This window comes from Siniperca chuatsi, linkage group LG19 (genome assembly GCF_020085105.1).
Source record: "Siniperca chuatsi isolate FFG_IHB_CAS linkage group LG19, ASM2008510v1, whole genome shotgun sequence".
In the NCBI taxonomy this organism is placed as follows: Eukaryota; Metazoa; Chordata; class Actinopteri; order Centrarchiformes; family Sinipercidae; genus Siniperca; species Siniperca chuatsi.
In genome coordinates this window covers 26,403,480-26,425,204 of record NC_058060.1, presented here as the reverse complement: position 1 = coordinate 26,425,204, position 21,725 = coordinate 26,403,480, and the positions used below count along the sequence as shown (strand labels likewise).

General features: G+C 47.6%; 1 protein-coding gene and 3 long non-coding RNA genes across 7 annotated transcripts in view; all 4 read right to left on the bottom strand.

The window, feature by feature from the left end:
• LOC122866456 (NACHT, LRR and PYD domains-containing protein 12-like) overlaps nt 1-21,725 on the bottom strand; it is a 103,342-nt gene that overhangs the window by 9,618 nt on the left and 71,999 nt on the right. The gene's annotated exons all lie outside the window — the stretch shown is intronic.
• LOC122866517 lies at nt 7,552-14,338 on the bottom strand. 3 transcript variants are annotated; one of them, XR_006375722.1, is made up of 4 exons: nt 12,754-14,338; nt 10,430-10,514; nt 9,892-9,947; nt 7,552-9,793 (listed from the first exon to the last, which is right to left on the bottom strand). It is a non-coding gene; the product is annotated as an uncharacterized LOC122866517 (long non-coding RNA). The 3 variants fall into 3 exon arrangements; XR_006375721.1 differs by having other exon boundaries at nt 10,430-13,005; nt 13,320-14,338; XR_006375720.1 differs by having other exon boundaries at nt 10,430-14,338.
• LOC122866521 lies at nt 15,128-16,120 on the bottom strand. Its single transcript, XR_006375726.1, has 3 exons — nt 16,039-16,120; nt 15,501-15,556; nt 15,128-15,402 (listed from the first exon to the last, which is right to left on the bottom strand). It is a non-coding gene; the product is annotated as an uncharacterized LOC122866521 (long non-coding RNA).
• LOC122866518 lies at nt 17,472-21,209 on the bottom strand. 2 transcript variants are annotated; one of them, XR_006375724.1, is made up of 4 exons: nt 20,493-21,209; nt 20,283-20,367; nt 19,745-19,800; nt 17,472-19,646 (listed from the first exon to the last, which is right to left on the bottom strand). It is a non-coding gene; the product is annotated as an uncharacterized LOC122866518 (long non-coding RNA). The 2 variants fall into 2 exon arrangements; XR_006375723.1 differs by having other exon boundaries at nt 20,283-21,200.

Sequence of the window (21,725 nt, the reverse complement as noted above, 5' to 3'; positions counted from 1 at the left end):
CAGTCAACGGGCAGGGTTTGAAGGGCAAAATCCCCCGGAAAGTTTAGAACCAAAGAAAACCTCAGGAGCGCCAGACCCGCGCCGAAACGTTAGACCAGAACCCTTGGGGCCGGGAATTTAGCCGGAAAGGAAGAGAAGGGGGGGAAGGAGGGGGGAAATTGGAAAAGGGAACTTGGGAAAACCGGTTTAAACCGGCTTTGGGGCCAGGGCTTTAAACGTTTTCAAAGGGGGAAAACTCAAAAATTTAAAAGGGAGTAAAAAGTCCAAAAAGTTCCCGAAGAAGGTTAAAAACTCGCTGCGAGTTTCCATAAAAAGTTCGAAAGGTTGTGCAGAAAAGGTTTCCAAAATCCCAAAATTAGTTGAAACAGGAATATTTCCCACCCAAAGGGGTTTGGGAAAAACCCCAGTGGGTTAAGCCAGTCTCGACTTAGATCTTGGCTTAGAAGAAGGTCTCGAGTTCTCCAGCTCAGAGATCATCTCGCTGCGAAGCTCAGAACAGTTTGAAAGGCTCAACTCAGAAGTTAGAATTGAACGCAGAAAGGTTGCCGGCCCAAACGTCCAGCAACGCCGTACGCGACCACAACTCACAGGGTTAAAGGTTTCAGAAGTGAAAATTAGAAGGGGAAAAGGGTTAACGTTTAAGAATTGGAGGCAGTCCTGTATTGCAGGTCCAGACCGCCGAAACCAACGAAACAAGACTGCGATATAAATGAAAGGAACTTCTTCACAGAAATACGGTTCTTATTTTCCGAAACCAAAAAACACTCACAGAACATGCACTAAATTAACCAGAACGTTGATTACATCACGTAGTCAAATTCATCTTAACGTTCATGTACTCAAAGGTTGAAACTGAGCTTTGCAGTTCCAGAGCTTACGAAATGAACAGGGATGAAGTTCGCCTTTTGAATGAGGTATTAACTGTCCGTCTGTGAAGGAACTTCAGGTAGTGAAATTTACTCTGTGGGAAAAGTCGTCAAATTGGGAGAATATCACAAGGAGGGAAGACTGCAGAGGATAGCCCAACCGAAGAACAGTACGTTTCCGTCAAAATAATTTGTCACTAAAAAGAATCGACCCAATCAGGAATTTTTTTCAAAGTAAAAAAGCTGCAAAACAACCAAAGTTTAAAATTTCCCAATACTGTTTGTCAAAATTTTTAAAAATGTCAGAAAAAAATGTGTCTAACATTAAGTTGATAAAGGTCACCAACCCAGGTATTGGGAGACCCCTTGGTTATGCCATGCATTTCAGTTAGGTTGTGTTATAACCTACCGACCAGGGTTGTTGCCCGACCGGTCTTCCCATACTCGGTAATAATTGTCCTGGAACACCGGCAATTTGGCGGTGCCAAAACGTTTCACGACATTGGCCAAACCCTCCAACTGTATACAGATGAAGACCGTTTTCAGCCCACACCTGACTAAGTGAATGGAGGACAGGTAGGCACCCACAGACGGAAGGGGCCGCCATCAATTACAGGAACTTCGGCCAAGATTAAAAATGGTTTTTCAAAGCCAGGAGGCCGCTAGATTTGCGGTAAGTTGTGTCCTGGATGAAACCACATTGTTTCAGCTTTAGCGGCCAATGAGCAAGCTTCCAGCTACCTGTGCCAGGGCCGGAGGCTCGGAACGGGACAAGTTCTCGCTCAGGAACAGGGTTTACTGGTTTGGAACTGCTGCGCCAGAATTTGTTCTCCAAGGTCATTGTCAAAAGTCGCCTTATGCAGAGCTCGAGACGAGGTTCGGAAGCTCAGGAATTGAGTGAAGCTCAATTCGAGTGCTGGACCGAAAGTTTGGGTCACCAGAATTCGGGGTGCTCCTAGGCAGCAGAGGTTGCCAAGGAGGCAGGATTGGTGGCCTAAGAGTTCGTGAAGATTGGGTGGGGTGGGAGGGTGAAGAGGAGGTTTAAGAAGGGCCAACCGGAAGGGAAGGCTCGATGCGAGCCTGGTTAAGGTCCTGGTTTAAAAGCCCTTGCGCGTGCGAAAGAGACGGGAAATAAGTTCGTTGACATCTAAAGATTCTTGCACACGACAGGTAAAAACAATCACCCGATCAGGTTCCAGCCCCATGCCATTGGAAAAACCCCTGCGATGCTAACAGTTCCTGTGCGGAATGAACCTACAGAACGGGGTTTCAACAAAGAGGTTGGCAGAGCCATGTAAAATTAGTCGAAAAGTTAGCGGGAGACACTCCAACCGGGTACTGAAAGGATCGGTGGTGCAGCAAGGCAGTGGGTCAGATTAGGAAGTTCTGAGTCGGGCTGGTAGTAAAGCAGATCTTGAACCAGGGGATGGACGAAGCCCGCCAGAAGCCGGTTAAATTCAGTGCTAAGGAGGAAAGGAGGTGGGTTTGGTTCCTGATAAACAGGCACCTTGTCAACCAAAGCAACCGTCCTTGCTCAGTAATACATTCGCACCTCAACATTTGAAACCAGAAAAACGAAATGTGCACTTTAACTGTAGAGTTCCTGGAACAATTGATCCCAAGAGTTCAAAAAGTAGAACAGAAATGAGGGCCATCATCTGAATTAGGATTTCCACTTAGAGAGGTTACGCCATTCTAAATTTCAATTTCTGCAGTCCAGAGACGATTTACGAATTTGGAGATTAAAATTAGATTCAGGAGGACCCAACCCAACATTCTCCTGTAAGCACTCGATAAAAGAGGGCTAAAAGCTTGAACATCAGCGCAGTTTCCCGCGTACTTACACGACCCTTCCAGTTAAATCCTCTCTTTTACCAGTGGCAGTATGATTATCTTTGAGGTTAACCAAAAGACTGGGAAAGGAACATGAACTCTAGCAGGCGGAAAACTAATCCAAGAATTAACAAAGGCTCAAACTTTAGCTAAACTTTAAAATTAAGGAGTTAGTAATAATAGTATGAACCCGGATGAAGTCAAGCATTCAGTAACGGATGAGACAAAAATTGTGTGAATCAGAAAACCTCAGTGAAAACATTGAGTCAGTACCACTAAAACCGTTAGCTAGACAGGGAATTAAATAGTTTGAACATTCTCAACCTCAAACCTCCGATCTTCTTAAATGGTAACCCTTTTAACGTTTGTTAAGGAAACCAGACTGGGAAAGGAAAGCCTGAACTGAAACCTTCGTAAAAAGTGTTTACAGCCACTGGATTCCAAACTGCAGCTGAACACCTTTTTAAATCTCCATCTGATCTGAAGACGTGTTAAGAAGGTCCTCATCCGAACAGGAGACTGCAGAAATTATTAAAGTTCACCAAACATCTAAACACCCGTAATTTAAACATTCAGTTTCATATTGGACCCAACCCAAGTTGGTCCATTTCGTCAAATGGCCATTAAAGGGAGAGGTGCCCAAACCCAGAACCCTAGTCCAACCTGAAGGTGGCCCCGTTGCGTCTGTAGACCAGCTGTAAACGCTTGACTGAGCCCTGCAACATAGCCCACCTGGGAAGCTGCAACGAGAGCGACTCAGCAACCTTGCTGGAGCAGGGTAGCCAAGTACTGTACCTTCAGGACAGGTGCCCTCCAATACAACAAAACAGACACCGCAAACCAGTTTATCGAGCTCACGGCATTCGACCCCAGAGCGAAGCGAAATTTTGGCCCTGCTCAGAGGCGGGCAGTTCCTGGGATGAGCAGAGATGTCAAGGAAACCCCAAGCAAGGAGGGAGGCTGCACAGAATGGAGAGAATCCAACCAAGTGTTGTTAATTCCCACCGTTTCTCTCGCTCTGGTCGACTTTTTAAATGTCTAAAATAAAAAGTTCGCCCAGCCGCAAGAAAGACTTCAAGGAGTTCCCGAAATTAAAAACTCAGTTTAATTTGTTTTAAGTCACTAAAGGTGCAGGAAGTTTGCGTCAGATAAAAGATGTAATTCGTATATTTATTCCCCCTTTCTGAAGACCGTGTGGAATGCCCAGGTCAAATGTTAGTGATTGGCCCCGGGTAGGAAATGGTTGGGCTCCACCCCAGGAGGTTGACTTTTGAGTGTCATTGGTTGTGGCGGAAATTACCACAGGGGGCTTGTGCACTTAATGAAACACAACCAGTTAAATTTAAGATGTTTTAATTCCAAAGTGTTTTCAAAACCCTGGATAATGGCAAGAATAGGTACAAAAGTGCTCAGCCCGCTGAATTTATGGCACGGAACTAATGGTAAAATTAAACTTGTCACGCAACACTGGAAAAATGTGTCTCCATCCTTTCCCAGCTCCCCTCTCTCCCACTAAATGGTTAATAACATCATCTCAGCACGGACCCGGGGCTGTGCCCAAACCTCTGAATCCAAAAAGTCTGCCAATGTTAACTTGATTGTAAAGACTCATTCTGGCCAAAAGTTGCCAGTGTGGAAAAGGCCCAACGGACAATTGTGCCCAAAGTGCTAAGGTCAGCATTGTTGAAGGCGTCTGTCGGGACCAAATTGTTAGTGGAGGGTTAAAACAGGAGAAAGCACGACGGAAGGCACCTTGGGATCAGGCTGGAGGAACAGCAGGGTCGGACGCAGGACCCCAGGGTCAACGATTAGCCTACAGAAGCGAGCCAGCAGCGGAACCCAGGGCTCAGTTGAACAGAGCTGTTAGAAGCCAGGGTTTGCCACCAGCGAGGCTGCCATCAGAGTAATTCTGCGTCCGGCAGGGTTGCCGGTGGCAATGTTGCCGAGGTTGGAGGAGCAATTGGAGGTTCCAAGGGTCAGGAAGTCAGGGGCCGGTTAGGAGCTGCATCAGAGGTCAGGAGGTTGGACTCGGAAGTTGCAGGTTAAAACCGAGCCAGCAGAAGAGAGACCAGTAGGTTGATGTTGGTTAAAGTTTGGCAGGTTGAAGTTCAAGAATAGGAGTTGTGGAAAGTCGAGGCAGGGCCTGCCTTCAGGAACAGAGGTGCCCACAGTTAGGATTCGCTGTCCAAGGACACAGCCAGTGGGTATCTTGGCTTCAGGTGACTCTGAAATAAGGAGGATTCAAATTGGGTTCATTCCTGGTTAAAAACATCTGAAAAAGTCAACGGATTCACAGTTGGTAGCTTAAAGTTCAGGTTGGAGTTTCAACAAATACCGAAATTCACAGATTTCCCCAACAAACTGCCACAAAGAAACAAGTAGTCATGGAAATGTTACTGGAAAATAAGCTGGTTAAGTTGTGGAACCTATGAAGGCAGGAGCTTCAAGCACATCAACCGTCTTGTAAATACCTAACAACTTTTTCAATTTAAAACCTTTCAATCCAAATACACTAAAACCAGGAGGAAAACCAACCACTGAATAACATGATTCCGTAAGGAGAAAACAAGGGATAAAAAGCGGATTATGTTAAAACCACACTTTTTATAAAGTATTTTCCTTTTTACTAACATGAAAAGTACAGCGTTTTCAAGTAACTAGGAGGTTACTGGACCCTTGAAGTACAAAACAACAGATTAGCACTTTTAAAACAACACAACACAAACCAACAACTACTTAAATACACCCCTATTCCAAAGAACCACCAGCAGTCCAACCATAATAGTGGTTTTAACATGATATTCGGTTTCCAAAAGACGGGTGGCCGAACCCTGTGTTCGTCAACAACAGAAACAACAGCACTAGTGAATTACTAAAATAAGTGACCGATCCTACCAGCCACCCTCCACACGGGACCAGACTCAACGCCTCCGCGTGGCCCGTCGCGGGAAAGAGCTCAGAACGCCCGTTGTTCCAATTCACCCTCACCGTCCAGCTCGGCTGAAGTTCCACGGGAGTTAATACCGATAGGAGTCCACAGCGGGCTGGCGGGAAGCAGAACCCCCACGTCGCACCGACGTTCACCTCTCGGGCTCGCTCGGACGTCTCAACGGGAGGACACCAAAGTGCCCGACGATCGCAGGAATCTCCTGAAGCACCGCACCGGACAGCTGTCCGCAGACCATAGGAGAAACTGGAAGAGAAACCAGTTGCAGAACATCCAACTGCAGAACATCTCGCATAAGTCGAGAAAGCAGAACAGCTCAGACGCAGGACATTGTCCAGAACTGCAGACAGTCTGCAGAACATTCCATACCAGGACAGTCTAAGAACTGAGAACAGCAGAAAGCAGACAGCCAGAACTGCAGGAAGTCTCAGAGCAGAACAGAGGCGCTAGAACCCAGGAAGTCTCACGTTACGAACGGGTCTGATGCTGTCTCAGAAAGCTCCAGTCCAAACGTCCAGACTGCAGACAGTCTCAGAACTGCAGGAAACAGTCTCAGAACCAGGAACTCAGACTGCAGGAAAACAGTTCTTGAAACAGTTCATGGAATCTCAGTGAGCAGTCTCAGATGCAGGACAGTCTCAGAACAGTCTCAGCTCGCAGCCTTCAAACAGCTCGTACTGCAGACAGCTCGTACTGCAGAACGCTCGACATTCCAGCAGTCTAGTAGAGACATCCAAAAGCAGAAGTAGAGAAGACCCAAAGCTCAGGAAGAGAGGACTGCGAGTCTGACTGCAAATAGAAGCATCTGGAAAGGTTTTGGGTGGAACTGCAAAGAGACTGAGTCAAGTTAATCTTGGAACTTCTCGAACGCAAGAGTTTGACAGTAGTGAGCATAAAAAGAAGGCCGAGAACAGCAGAGTTTAAAGGAATCGCTCCAGGTTTTTAGGTGGAAATAATTTGCAGTCTGTTACAAGCTTTTTAAAAGTGGATTCAATAACCGGAAAAATTTCTCAAAAAATGGAGAACCTAAAGGGCGACCTTAGTTGAGGAAAATACAACTTTACACCTGGTCCGGACCGCACTCACAAGGAGTTCTCCACAGCATTTTCGGGAAGAGTGGAAGTTTTAGGCCGAAAAATGGAGAATTTTAACGGAGACCTCGAAAAACCCTTTAGACAGGGGGCCTAACAGGAAGATTGCAAAAAGGACAACTTTACAGGCCAACGGCCACCCGTTTAAACAGCAGACCTGGATAAGACATTGAGAGGTCGGGCGAACCAATACGACCTTGTAGGACATGGCGGCACAAGGCACCCAAAATATGCACACACACCACTCACCACACAAACATACAAACCAAACATCCACAACACACAAACAACACAAGCAAACCAGGCGCCCGCTTGAATGCATGTGCACACATATTAGTCATCCGACCAGACATGCCAAAGTTAAAACCAAACCTCCGCCTTTGCTTACATGTCACTGTTTGTCATTAATTGTTAAGAATACATGTAAAGTCTGTCTGTTTTCAGGTCAAACTTGAGCTTGTTGCTCAAAATAACCAGATTTTAGTGATGAACAGTAATATTTCAAAACACGACCCACCGGTACTGGGAAGAGAGAACCCAGTGTGGTCGTCGGTGCTATATTGACCCCAGCTGGGTCACTTTTAGTGAGCTGTAGCCCTCGTGGCTGTTAGTGAATGAAGCGCTCTGACTCCTGTCTCAGGGTGACCTCCCCAGCCCTGCAGACAGCAGGTTTTACTCTCGCCTGCTGAGCTCGGATGACATGGAGGATGTGGTCGACGCTGATGAATACCTGCTACCTTACAAAGGACTGGGTGACCATGACAACCGTCCCTGCAATGCCACGGTACACACACACACACACACACACACAGTATACAGTATAATAACACACAGTTTAATAAATCAGCTCCACCTGGTCACTTTTCTTTAACTTCTCTCACGAGAATCAGGAGGAACAAGTTTATTCAAGAGTCACAAACAAGACTGACAACAGGAAGCAGCACGCGCAGTATACATAAGGACTTTGTGTCCACAGATTAATCAAACTGGTCATTCTCACATTTCTTTCCTCTACAGTCCACAGGGAGGAAACCGACTCACAGACTTTGACGGTAAGATAATAAAGATGTTGGATTAACACTCACCATGCCTCAGCCTTCAGTTTCCTCCTTCTGCTCTGTCGACTCAAAATGGAGTCTGAACTAACTGAACACTTTCAGCTTCAGGTTCCCGCCCTGTTCTTACGTACCTGGATCACCGGGTCAGTGTTGCTCCGCCCCTCTCCTTTTACAGGAAATCAGGTGAGTTTATCTGTGTGTGTGTGGGCAGGTATTACTAATGTTGTGGGGACAGAAATTTGTTTACACAGTCACATTGTGGGGACAAAATGTCCGTCCCTATAATGAAATCATCAAACTTTAGGCTGAAGACTTGGTGTAAGGTTAGGGTAAGTCTCCAGGTAATGAATGTAAGTGAATGTAATGTCCCCGAAAGTGACGGAAACACAACTGTGTGTGTGTGTGTGTGTGTGGTGCTCACACAGATCAGCTGTTTAACATGATGTGTCTCTCTTGGCTTCAACAGGTTGAATTAAAATGAGTTTTGGTCTAAATGTTGGAACTTAAATGATGTTTAAATGATGTAAAGAATCTGTTTTGTTTAAGTTCCAACTAAAGTGCTTTAAACTGAATGAAACCGAACTAAATGTGTTCTTTTACAGACTTATAGGGAACACAAACACAGCTGAGCATCAGCTCCTTCATGCTCCACTGGATCTGGAGACAGTGGGTTAAGGTGAACGACCTTTCATCTCAGCACAGGAGCCCCCCAGGGCTGTGTCCTGCCCCCCGACTCTGCTCCCTTTACACAAACAGTCTCACGTCCCATCACAGTTCAGTTACCATCCATATTAGGTCTCATATCCAACAACAACGAGCACAGTTAGAGGGAGCAGGTGCCACAACCTCTCCCTGAACTCCCTGTGCTGCGGCAGCTCCCTGAACTCTATGGGCTGCAGCTCACTCCTGCCTCTGCTGGATCGCAGAAGCTACGTCTTGCTCCGGTCGGGCCGCAACCATACCCTGCTCCTGGCCCGAGGGCTGGACATAAGAGCAGAGCAGGTCAGGTGGGCACCCACGAGGCAGGGCTGAAGGGCTGAGCAGGTCCGGGTGATGATCAGACGTACGGAGCAACTCAGGAGGTCGGGGACGAAGGTGGGGACCCTCCGGGGGTCGAACCGGATGCTGAGGTGTAGACAGAAGGCCACTGGAGGCCAGCAGCGAAGGCGGAAGCCTTCTGGAGGTCGGCGGCATGGCTGGAGATGAAGACCAGGGTCTGGTGACAGGGCAGCAGGACAGGAGGCTTGCGACGGAGAGACTGGCAGAGAAGCCGGTGGAACCAGTGCTGCCAGGGAACCAGGAGGCTGCCGCACAGGTGGATCAGGAGGTTGCTGCAGCTCAGAGAGTTCAGGAAGTTGGTGCAGCTCAGAGAGTTCAGGAGGTTGCTGCAGCTCAGAGAGTTTGGGAGGTTGCTGCAGCTCAGAGAGTTCGGGAGGTTGCTGCAGCTCAGAGAGTTCGGGAGGTTGCTGCAGCTCAGAGAGTTCGGGAGGTTGCTGCAGCTCAGAGAGTTCGGGAGGTTGCTGCAGCTCAGAGAGTTCGGGAGGTTGCTGCAGCTCAGAGAGTTCGGGAGGTTGCTGCAGCTCAGAGAGTTCGGGAGGTTGCTGCAGCTCAGAGAGTTCGGGAGGTTGCTGCAGCTCAGAGAGTTTGGGAGGTTGCTGCAGCTCAGAGAGTTCAGGAGGTTGTGGCCCAACCGGAGCAGGGGATGGCTGCTGCCATAGGTAGCAGCAGCCAGTAGGTTTTATAGACTGGGTTTAAAAGTGTTTGCAGCCTGCTGGAAATGTAGAGGAGATAAAGGTACGTTTGTGTGTTTGAGTCTCCGCTGATTGTTGATGCAGCAGCGCCACCTGCTGTCCAAACCAACAAAGTCAACCCTGCTCTCCATCTGTTGTTGAATCACATATCAGACATCCTTCATGTTCTCATTTTCCCGAAGGACCAAAAACACACCTCGGCTGGAAATGTGCAACACTTGAATCTTCCTCAGTCAGACGGAAAACTCTGGAAATCCACAGAAGAAATTCAACAAAGAGGCTTCATGCACAGCAACATGTATGAAATATATCAGTCTGTATAGAAGTTAGACTGTGGAGACTTACATCACATGACAAGTTAGATGAGTTGTTAACGTCAGGATGTGTGAAGTTTCTACAATCTGATACAGAATATTATCAGATTATACAATTATAAACAGAAACATAATGTCACACTAAAAGAATATCACTTAGATAAACCTCAGGGATGGACGGAAACCAGTCCCACCAGCATACACACATATAAATACATGATTAGCACTAATGAAGAAGGAAGAGGGGAGCTCCAGAAGCTCAGTTTGAATCTCATTCTTTAAACAGCAGCGCCACCTACTGTCCAAATAACACACTACAACCAGAATCCATTTCTCCAAGTATTATGTCACGTTTGTGTTTTTAATACACAGTATTTGCAGTAAAAGTACAGAAGTATTTACACCTAAAGTACTGAAAGTGAAAGCAGTCCTGCAGATCTCCTTTTGGTAATGAGTGTTGCAGGTAAAACAACAAGGTTATAACAGCAACATGTTGCATTTCATTAACTGTTTGACTTTATATTTTCACAACACACTTTTTATGGGAAAGGGTGACTGTCCCATTTTACCTGAATGCATCCGAAGTGACACCGGCATGTTTCTGCCAGGTGCCATGACATCAGAGTTACTGGGTTATTCTGTGCCGCCCTGTCACTGAAAAATATATCAAAGATGCAGTGAGTCCAGAATTAGACATCTTTGTTGCACACACACACACACACACACACACACACACACACACACACACACACACACACACTTAACGAGCTGTAAAAGTTACACTTCGGGTAGTTTCACAAAGTGACCTGACTCCACCCAGCACAGCGCCATCAGCAGCAGCAGCGGTGACATTAGCTGTAGTCATAATAACAGTATCCTCTCTCCTCCAAACCAGTGCGTGCGCTGCGTCGTGCGTAACCCGCTGCGCTCCGTCACGGAGAACAGTACTGCAGAACAGTGTTAGAACAGGCTCAGAACTGCAGAACAGTCTCAGAACAGGCTCAGAACTGCAGAACAGTCTCAGAACTGCAGAACAGTCTCAGAACAGTCTTAGAACTGAAGAACAGTCTCAGAACAGGCTCAGTACTGAAGAACAGTCTCAGAACAGGCTCAGAACTGCAGAACAGTCTCAGAACAGGCTCAGAACTGCAGAATAGTCTCAGAACTGCAGAACAGTCTCAGAACTGCAGAACAGCCTCAGAACAGTCTTAGAACTGAAGAACAGCCTCAGAACAGTCTCAGTACTGCAGAACAGTCTCAGTACTGCAGAACAGTCTCAGAACACGCTCAGTACTGCAGAAAAGTCTCAGAACTGCAGAACAGTCTCAGAACTGCAGAAAAGTCTCAGAACAGGCTCAGTACTGCAGAACAGTCTCAGAACAGTCTCAGTACTGCAGAACAGTCTCAGAACAGGCTCAGAACTGCAGAATAGTCTCAGAACTGCAGAACAGTCTCAGTACTGTAGAACAGTGTTAGTACAGGCTCAGAACTGCAGACCAGCCTCAGAACAGTCTTAGAACTGAAGAACAGCCTCAGAACAGTCTCAGTACTGCAGAACAGTCTCAGTACTGCAGAACAGTCTCAGAACACGCTCAGTACTGCAGAACAGTCTCAGAACTGCAGAACAGTCTCTGACCAGTCTCAGTACTGCAGAACAGTCTCAGAACTGCAGAACAGTCTCTGAACTGCAGAACGGTCTCAGAACAGTCTCAGAACAGTCTCAGACCTGCAGAACAGTCTCAGAACAGTCTCAGTACTGCAGAACAGTCTCAGAACAGGCTCAGAACTGCAGAACAGTCTCAGCTGCGTCGTGCGTAACCCGCTGCGCTCCGTCACGGAGAACAGTACTGCAGAACAGTGTTAGAACAGGCTCAGAACTGCAGAACAGTCTCAGAACTGCAGAACAGTCTCAGAACAGTCTTAGAACTGAAGAACAGTCTCAGAACAGGCTCAGTACTGCAGAACAGTCTCAGAACAGGCTCAGAACTGCAGAACAGTCTCAGAACAGGCTCAGAACTGCAGAATAGTCTCAGAACTGCAGAACAGTCTCAGTACTGTAGAACAGTGTTAGTACAGGTTCAGAACTGCAGAACAGTCTCAGAACTGCAGGACAGCCTCAGAACAGTCTTACAACTGAAGAACAGCCTCAGAACAGTCTCAGTACTGCAGAACAGTCTCAGTACTGCAGAACAGTCTCAGTACTGTAGAACAGTGTTAGTACAGGCTCAGAACTGCAGAACAGTCTCTGAACAGTCTCAGTACTGCAGATCAGTCTCAGAACTGCAGAACAGTCTCTGAACAGTCTCAGAACTGCAGAAAAGTCTCAGAACTGCAGAACGGTCTCAGAACAGTCTCAGAACAGTCTCAGACCTGCAGAACAGTCTCAGAACAGTCTCAGTACTGCAGAACAGTCTCAGACTTGCAGAGGCAGTGTGGTGTCCTGACTTTCTGACTGGAGATGAGAAGCACTGCGTAGAGGAGAGAGGAGGAGGAGGAGGAGGAGGAGGAGAGGAGCTGCAGGAGGAAGAGGAGGCCGCTGAGACTCCACATGCCTGTAAGTGTCTGTCTGTCTGTCTACCTGTCTCTCTGTCTGTCTGTCTGAAAGGACCGCTGTTTTTAAATCAAGTACTTCGAATCATAAAATGAAGAAAGAACTTCCTGCACACCGAAACTCAGCAGAGCAACTTTAAACATACATGTGCACACATATTAGTCATCCGACCAGACATGCCAAAGTTAAAACCAAACCTCCGCCTTTGCTTACATGTCACTGTTTGTCATTAATTGTTAAGAATACATGTAAAGTCTGTCTGTTTTCAGGTCAAACTTGAGCTTGTTGCTCAAAATAACCAGATTTTAGTGATGAACAGTAATATTTCAAAACACGACCCACCGGTACTGGGAAGAGAGAACCCAGTGTGGTCGTCGGTGCTATATTGACCCCAGCTGGGTCACTTTCAGTGAGCTGTAGCCCTCGTGGCTGTTAGTGAATGAAGCGCTCTGACTCCTGTCTCAGGGTGACCTCCCCAGCCCTGCAGACAGCAGGTTTTACTCGCCTGCTGAGCTCGGATGACATGGAGGATGTGGTCGACGCTGATGAATACCTGCTACCTTACAAAGGACTGGGTGACCATGACAACCGTCCCTGCAATGCCACGGTACACACACACACACACACACACACAGTATACAGTATAATAACACACAGTTTAATAAATCAGCTCCACCTGGTCACTTTTCTTTAACTTCTCTAACGAGAATCAGGAGGAACAAGTTTATTCAAGAGTCACAAACAAGACTGACAACAGGAAGCAGCACGCGCAGTATACATAAGGACTTTGTGTCCACAGATTAATCAAACTGGTCATTCTCACATTTCTTTCCTGTACAGTCCACAGGGAGGAAACCGACTCACAGACTTTGACGGTAAGATAATAAAGATGTTGGATTAACACTCACCATGCCTCAGCCTTCAGTTTCCTCCTTCTGCTCTGTCGACTCAAAATGGAGTCTGAACTAACTGAACACTTTCAGCTTCAGGTTCCCGCCCTGTTCTTACGTACCTGGATCACCGGGTCAGTGTTGCTCCGCCCCTCTCCTTTTACAGGAAATCAGGTGAGTTTATCTGTGTGTGTGTGGGCAGGTATTACTAATGTTGTGGGGACAGAAATTTGTTTACACAGTCACATTGTGGGGACAAAATGTCCGTCCCTATAATGAAATCATCAAACTTTAGGCTGAAGACTTGGTGTAAGGTTAGGGTAAGTCTCCAGGTAATGAATGTAAGTGAATGTAATGTCCCCGAAGGTGACGGAAACACAACTGTGTGTGTGTGGTGCTCACACAGATCAGCTGTTTAACATGATGTGTCTCTCTTGGCTTCAAGAGGTTGAATTAAAATGAGTTTTGGTCTAAATGTTGGAACTTAAATGATGTTTAAATGATGTAAAGAATCTGTTTTGTTTAAGTTCCAACTAAAGTGCTTTAAACTGAATGAAACCGAACTAAATGTGTTCTTTTACAGACTTATAGGGAACACAAACACAGCTGAGCATCAGCTCCTTCATGCTCCACTGGATCTGGAGACAGTGGGTTAAGGTGAACGAACCTTTCATCTCAGCACAGGAGCCCCCCAGGGCTGTGTCCTGCCCCCCGACTCTGCTCCCTTTACACAAACAGTCTCACGTCCCATCACAGTTCAGTTACCATCCATATTAGGTCTCATATCCAACAACAACGAGCACAGTTAGTGGGAGCAGGTGCCACAACCTCTCCCTGAACTCCCTGTGCTGCGGCAGCTCCCTGAACTCTATGGGCTGCAGCTCACTCCTGCCTCTGCTGGATCGCAGAAGCTACGTCTTGCTCTGGTCGGGCCGCAACCATACCCTGCTCCTGGCCCGAGGGCTGGACATAAGAGCAGAGCAGGTCAGGTGGGCACCCACGAGGCAGGGCTGAAGGGCTGAGCAGGTCCGGGTGATGATCAGGCGTGCGGAGCAACTCAGGAGGTCGGGGGCGAAGGTGGGGACCCTCCGGGTCGAACCGGATGCTGAGGTGTAGACAGAAGGCCACTGGAGGCCAGCAGCGAAGGCGGAAGCCTTCTGGAGGTCGGCGGCATGGCTGGAGATGAAGACCAGGGTCTGGTGACAGGGCAGCAGGACAGGAGGCTTGCGACGGAGAGACTGGCAGAGAAGCCGGTGGAACCAGTGCTGCCAGGGAACCAGGAGGCTGCCGCACAGGTGGATCAGGAGGTTGCTGCAGCTCAGAGAGTTCAGGAAGTTGGTGCAGCTCAGAGAGTTCAGGAGGTTGCTGCAGCTCAGAGAGTTCAGGAGAGTTGGGAGGTTGCTGCAGCTCAGAGAGTTTGGGAGGTTGCTGCAGCTCAGAGAGTTCGGGAGGTTGCTGCAGCTCAGAGAGTTCGGGAGGTTGCTGCAGCTCAGAGAGTTCGGGAGGCTCAGAGAGCAGCTCAGAGAGAGTTCGGGAGGTTGCTGCAGCTCAGAGAGTTCGGGAGGTTGGCAGCTCAGAGAGTTGCTGCAGCTCAGAGAGTTTGGGAGGTTGCTGGCTCAGAGGTTGGGAGGTTGCTGCAGCTCAGAGAGTTCGGGAGAGTTCGGGAGGTTGCTGCAGCTCAGAGAGTTGCTGCAGCTCAGAGGTTGCTGCAGCTCAGAGAGTTCGGGAGGTTGCTGCAGCTCAGAGAGTTTGGGAGGTTGCTGCAGCTCAGAGAGTTCAGGAGGTTGTGGCCCAACCGGGCAGGGGATGGCTGCTGCCATGGTAGCAGCAGCCAGTAGGTTTTATAGACTGGGTTTAAAAGTGTTTGCAGCCTGCTGGAAATGTAGAGGAGATAAAGGTACGTTTGTGTGTTTGAGTCTCCGCTGATTGTTGATGCAGCAGCGCCACCTGCTGTCCAAACCAACAAAGTCAACCCTGCTCTCCATCTGTTGTTGAATCACATATCAGACATCCTTCATGTTCTCATTTTCCCGAAGGACCAAAAACACACCTCGGCTGGAAATGTGCAACACTTGAATCTTCCTCAGTCAGACGGAAAACTCTGGAAATCCACAGAAGAAATTCAACAAAGAGGCTTCATGCACAGCAACATGTATGAAATATATCAGTCTGTATAGAAGTTAGACTGTGGAGACTTACATCACATGACAAGTTAGATGAGTTGTTAACGTCAGGATGTGTGAAGTTTCTACAATCTGATACAGAATATTATCAGATTATACAATTATAAACAGAAACATAATGTCACACTAAAAGAATATCACTTAGATAAACCTCAGGGATGGACGGAAACCAGTCCCACCAGCATACACACATATAAATACATGATTAGCACTAATGAAGAAGGAAGAGGGGAGCTCCAGAAGCTCAGTTTGAATCTCATTCTTTAAACAACAGCGCCACCTACTGTCCAAATAACACACTACAACCAGAATCCATTTCTCCAAGTATTATGTCACGTTTGTGTTTTTAATACACAGTATTTGCAGTAAAAGTACAGAAGTATTTACACCTAAAGTACTGAAAGTGAAAGCAGTCCTGCAGATCTCCTTTTGGTTATGAGTGTTGCAGGTAAAACAATAAGGTTATAACAGCAACATGTTGCATTTCATTAACTGTTTGACTTTATATTTTCACAACACACTTTTTATGGGAAAGGGTGACTGTCCCATTTTACCTGAATGCATCCGAAGTGACACCGGCATGTTTCTGCCAGGTGCCATGACATCAGAGTTACTGGGTTATTCTGTGCCACACTGAAAAATATCACTGAAAAATATATCAAAGATGCAGTGAGTCACACACACACACACACACACACACACGAGCTGTAAAAGTTACACTTCGGGTAGTTTCACAAAGTGACCTGACTCCACCCAGCACAGCGCCATCAGCAGCAGCAGCGGTGACATTAACTGTAGTCATAATAACAGTATCCTCTCTCCTCCAAACCAGTGCGCGCGCTGCGTCGTGCGTAACCCGCTGCGCTCCGTCACGGAGAACAGTACTGCAGAACAGTGTTAGAACAGGCTCAGAACTGCAGAACAGTCTCAGTACTGTAGAACAGTGTTAGTACAGGCTCAGAACTGCAGAACAGTCTCAGAACTGCAGAACAGCCTCAGAACAGTCTTAGAACTGCAGAACAGTCTCAGAACAGTCTCAGTACTGCAGAACAGTCTAAGAACAGTCTCAGTACTGCAGAACAGTATCAGAACAGGCTCAGAACTGCAGAATAGTCTCAGTACTGCAGAACAGTCTCAGTACTGCAGAACAGTCTCAGAACACGCTCAGTACTGCAGAACAGTCTCAGAACATTCTCAGTACTGCAGAACAGTCTCAGACCTGCAGAGGCAGTGTGGTGTCCTGACTTTCTGACTGAAGATGAGAAGCACTGCGTAGAGGAGAGAGGAGGAGGAGGAGGAGGAGGAGAGGAGCTGCAGGAGGAAGAGGAGGCCGCTGAGACTCCACATGCCTGTAAGTGTCTGTCTGTCTGTCTACCTGTCTCTCTGTCTGTCTGTCTGAAAGGACCGCTGTTTTTAAATCAAGTACTTCGAATCATAAAATGAAGAAAGAACTTCCTGCACACCGAAACTCAGCAGAGCAACTTTAAACGTACATGTGCACACATATTAGTCATCCGACCAGACATGCCAAAGTTAAAACCAAACCTCCGCTTTTGCTTACATGTCACTGTTTGTCATTAATTGTTAACAATACATGTAAAGTCTGTCTGTTTTCAGGTCAAACTTGAGCTTGTTGCTCAAAATAACCAGATTTTAGTGATGAACAGTAATATTTCAAAACACGACCCACCGGTACTGGGAAGAGAGAACCCAGTGTGGTCGTCGGTGCTATATTGACCCCAGCTGGGTCACTTTCAGTGAGCTGTAGCCCTCGTGGCTGTTAGTGAATGAAGCGCTCTGACTCCTGTCTCAGGGTGACCTCCCCAGCCCTGCAGACAGCAGGTTTTACTCTCGCCTGCTGAGCTCGGATGACATGGAGGATGTGGTCGACGCTGATGAATACCTGCTACCTTACAAAGGACTGGGTGACCATGACAACCGTCCCTGCAATGCCACGGTACACACACACACACAGACACACACAGTATACAGTATAATAACACACAGTTTAATAAATCAGCTCCACCTGGTCACTTTTCTTTAACTTCTCTCACGAGAATCAGGAGGAACAAGTTTATTCAAGAGTCACAAACAAGACTGACAACAGGAAGCAGCACGCGCAGTATACATAAGGACTTTGTGTCCACAGATTAATCAAACTGGTCATTCTCACATTTCTTTCCTCTACAGTCCACAGGGAGGAAACCGACTCACAGACTTTGACGGTAAGATAATAAAGATGTTGGATTAACACTCACCCTGCCTCAGCCTTCAGTTTCCTCCTTCTGCTCTGTCGACTCAAAATGGAGTCTGAACTAACTGAACACTTTCAGCTTCAGGTTCCCGCCCTGTTCTTACGTACCTGGATCACCGGGTCAGTGTTGCTCCGCCCCTCTCCTTTTACAGGAAATCAGGTGAGTTTATCTGTGTGTGTGTGGGCAGGTATTACTAATGTTGTGGGGACAGAAATTTGTTTACACAGTCACATTGTGGGGACAAAATGTCCGTCCCTATAATGAAATCATCAAACTTTAGGCTGAAGACTTGGTGTAAGGTTAGGTAAGTCTCCAGGTAATGAATGTAAGTGAATGTAATGTCCCCGAAGGTGACGGAAACACAACTGTGTGTGTGTGGTGCTCACACAGATCAGCTGTTTAACATGATGTGTCTCTCTTGGCTTCAACAGGTTGAATTAAAATGAGTTTTGGTCTAAATGTTGGAACTTAAATGATGTTTAAATGATGTAAAGAATCTGTTTTGTTTAAGTTCCAACTAAAGTGCTTTAAACTGAACGAAACCGAACTAAATGTGTTCTTTTACAGACTTATAGGGAACACAAACACAGCTGAGCATCAGCTCCTTCATGCTCCACTGGATCTGGAGACAGTGGGTTAAGGTGAACGACCTTTCATCTCAGCACAGGAGCCCCCCAGGGCTGTGTCCTGCCCCCCGACTCTGCTCCCTTTACACAAACAGTCTCACGTCCCATCATAGTTCAGTTACCATCCATATTAGGTCTCATATCCAACAACAACGAGCACAGTTAGTGGGAGCAGGTGCCACAACCTCTCCCTGAACCCCCTGTGCTGCAGCAGCTCCCTGAACTCTATGGGCTGCAGCTCACTCCTGCCTCTGCTGGATCGCAGCAGCTACGTCTTGCTCCGGTCGGGCCGCAACCATACCCTGCTCCTGGCCCGAGGGCTGGACAGAAGAGCAGAGCAGGTCAGGTGGGCACCCAGGAGGCAGGGCTGAAGGGCCGAGCAGGTCCGGGTGATGACCAGACGTACGGAGCAACTCAGGAGGTCGGGGACGAAGGTGGGGACCCTCCGGGGGTCAAACCGGATGCTGAGGTGTAGACAGAAGGCCACTGGAGGCCAGCAGCGAAGGCGGAAGCCTTCTGGAGGTCGGCGGCATGGCTGGAGATGAAGACCAGGGTCTGGTGACAGGGCAGCAGGACAGGAGGCTTGCGACGGAGAGACTGGCAGAGAAGTCGGTGGAACCAGTGCTGCCAGGGAACCAGGAGGCTGCCGCACAGGTGGATCAGGAGGTTGGTGCAGCTCAGAGAGTTCAGGAGGTTGCTGCAGCTCAGAGAGTTCAGGAGGTTGCTGCAGTTCAGAGAGTTCAGGAGATTGCTGCAGTTCAGAGTTCAGGAGGTTGCTGCAGCTCAGAGAGTTCAGGAGGTTGCTGCAGTTCAGAGAGTTCAGGAGGTTGCTGCAGTTCAGAGAGTTTGGGAGGTTGCTGCAGTTCAGAGAGTTCAGGAGGTTGGTGCAGCTCAGAGAGTTCAGGAGTGTGCTGCAGTTCAGAGAGTTCAGGAGGTTGTTGCAGCTCAGAGAGTTCAGGAGGTTGTGGCCCAACCGGAGCAGGGGATGGCTGCTGCCATAAGTAGCAGCAGCCAGTAGGTTTTATAGACTGGGTTTAAAAGTGTTTGCAGCCTGCTGGAAATGTAGAGGAGATAAAGGTACGTTTGTGTGTTTGAGTCTCCGCTGATTGTTGATGCAGCAGCGCCACCTGCTGTCCAAACCAACAAAGTCAACCCTGCTCTCCATCTGTTGTTGAATCACATATCAGACATCCTTCATGTTCTCATTTTCCCGAAGGACCAAAAACACACCTCGGCTGGAAATGTGCAACACTTGAATCTTCCTCAGTCAGACGGAAAACTCTGGAAATCCACAGAAGAAATTCAACAAAGAGGCTTCATGCACAGCAACATGTATGAAATATATCAGTCTGTATAGAAGTTAGACTGTGGAGACTTACATCACATGACAAGTTAGATGAGTTGTTAACGTCAGGATGTGTGAAGTTTCTACAATCTGATACAGAATATTATCAGATTATACAATTATAAACAGAAACATAATGTCACACTAAAAGAATATCACTTAGATAAACCTCAGGGATGGACGGAAACCAGTCCCACCAGCATACACACATATAAATACATGATTAGCACTAATGAAGAAGGAAGAGGGGAGCTCCAGAAGCTCAGTTTGAATCTCATTCTTTAAACAACAGCGCCACCTACTGTCCAAATAACACACTACCATCAGAATCCATTTCTCCAAGTATTATGTCACGTTTGTGTTTTTAATACACAGTATTTGCAGTAAAAGTACAGAAGTATTTACACCTAAAGTACTGAAAGTGAAAGCAGTCCTGCAGATCTCCTTTTGGTAATGAGTGTTGCAGGTAAAACAACAAGGTTATAACAGCAACATGTTGCATTTCATTAACTGTTTGACTTTATATTTTCACAACACACTTTTTATGGGAAAGGGTGACTGTCCCATTTTACCTGAATGCATCCGAAGTGACACCGGCATGTTTCTGCCAGGTGCCATGACATCAGAGTTACTGGGTTATTCTGTGCCGCCCTGTCACTGAAAAATATATCAAAGATGCAGTGAGTCCAGAATTAGCCATCTTTGTTACACACACACACACACACACACACACACACACACACACACACACACACACACACGTAACGAGCTGTAAAAGTTACACTTCGGGTAGTTTCACAAAGTGACCTGACTCCACCCAGCACAGCGCCATCAGCAGCAGCAGCGGTGACATTAGCTGTAGTCATAGTAACAGTATCCTCTCTCCTCCAAACCAGTGCGCGCGCTGCGTCGTGCGTAACCCGTGTCCGCGGCGCTGCGCTCCGTCACGGAGCCGCACACCGCCGGTCTGTTCCCGAGGATTCACCTAACACAGTTGTTTTGAACCGGATCCGTTCAGCCTCCTGCTTCCTGCCACAAAACCGACCACCAGGAGTCAGTTTGACCCGCTCCGGCTGTGGATCCGATCAGCGGGGCGGAGCGGCGGGGGAAGGGAGCAACGACCCGCCGGCGTTTGGCACCGATGATTTCATCCTCCACCCTGTCAGCGGCTCGGCTCGGTTCACGTGGCTTAGTATACAGGAAGTATTAGTTAGTGACTGAGGCTGCAGCCTGGGCAGAGCAGATATCACTTCTGTCACAGTCAGCACAACACAGTACCAGGCTGATACTGCAGACACACTACAGGCATACTACACAACTGAGACAGCAGGAAACACACATTAAAGTGCCACCGAAGAATACTGCAGGAATATTATCAGTACATGAAGGGTTTCTGACTAAAACACACCTGCAGAACGTCACAGCGATACAGAAACAGGGAGCATATGTGAGTACCGCAGAACAGTCTCAGAACAGTCTCAGAACAGTCTCAGTACTGCAGAACAGTCTCAGAACTGTCTCAGAACTGTCTCAGTCTCTCAGTACTGCAGAACAGTCTCAGTACTGCAGAACTGCAGAACAGTCTCAGAACAGGCTCAGAACTGCACAACAGTCTCAGTACTGCAGAACAGTCTCAGAACAGGCTCAGTACTGCAGAACAGTCTCAGTACTGCAGAACAGTCTCAGAACAGGCTCAGTACTGCAGAACAGTCTCAGAACAGGCTCAGAACAGGCTCAGAACTGCAGAACAGTAGAACTGCTGCAGAACAGTCTCAGAACAGCTCAGGCAGAACAGTCTCAGAACTGCAGAACAGTCTCAACAGTCTCAGTACTGCAGGACAGTCTCAGAACAGTCAGTCAGTACTGCAGGACAGTCTCAGAACTGCAGGACAGTCTCAGTACTGCAGGACAGTCTCAGAACAGGCTCAGGTACTGCAGAACAGTCTCAGAACAGTCTCAGTACTGCAGAACAGTCTCAGAACTGCAGAACAGTCTCAGAACAGTCTCAGAACTGC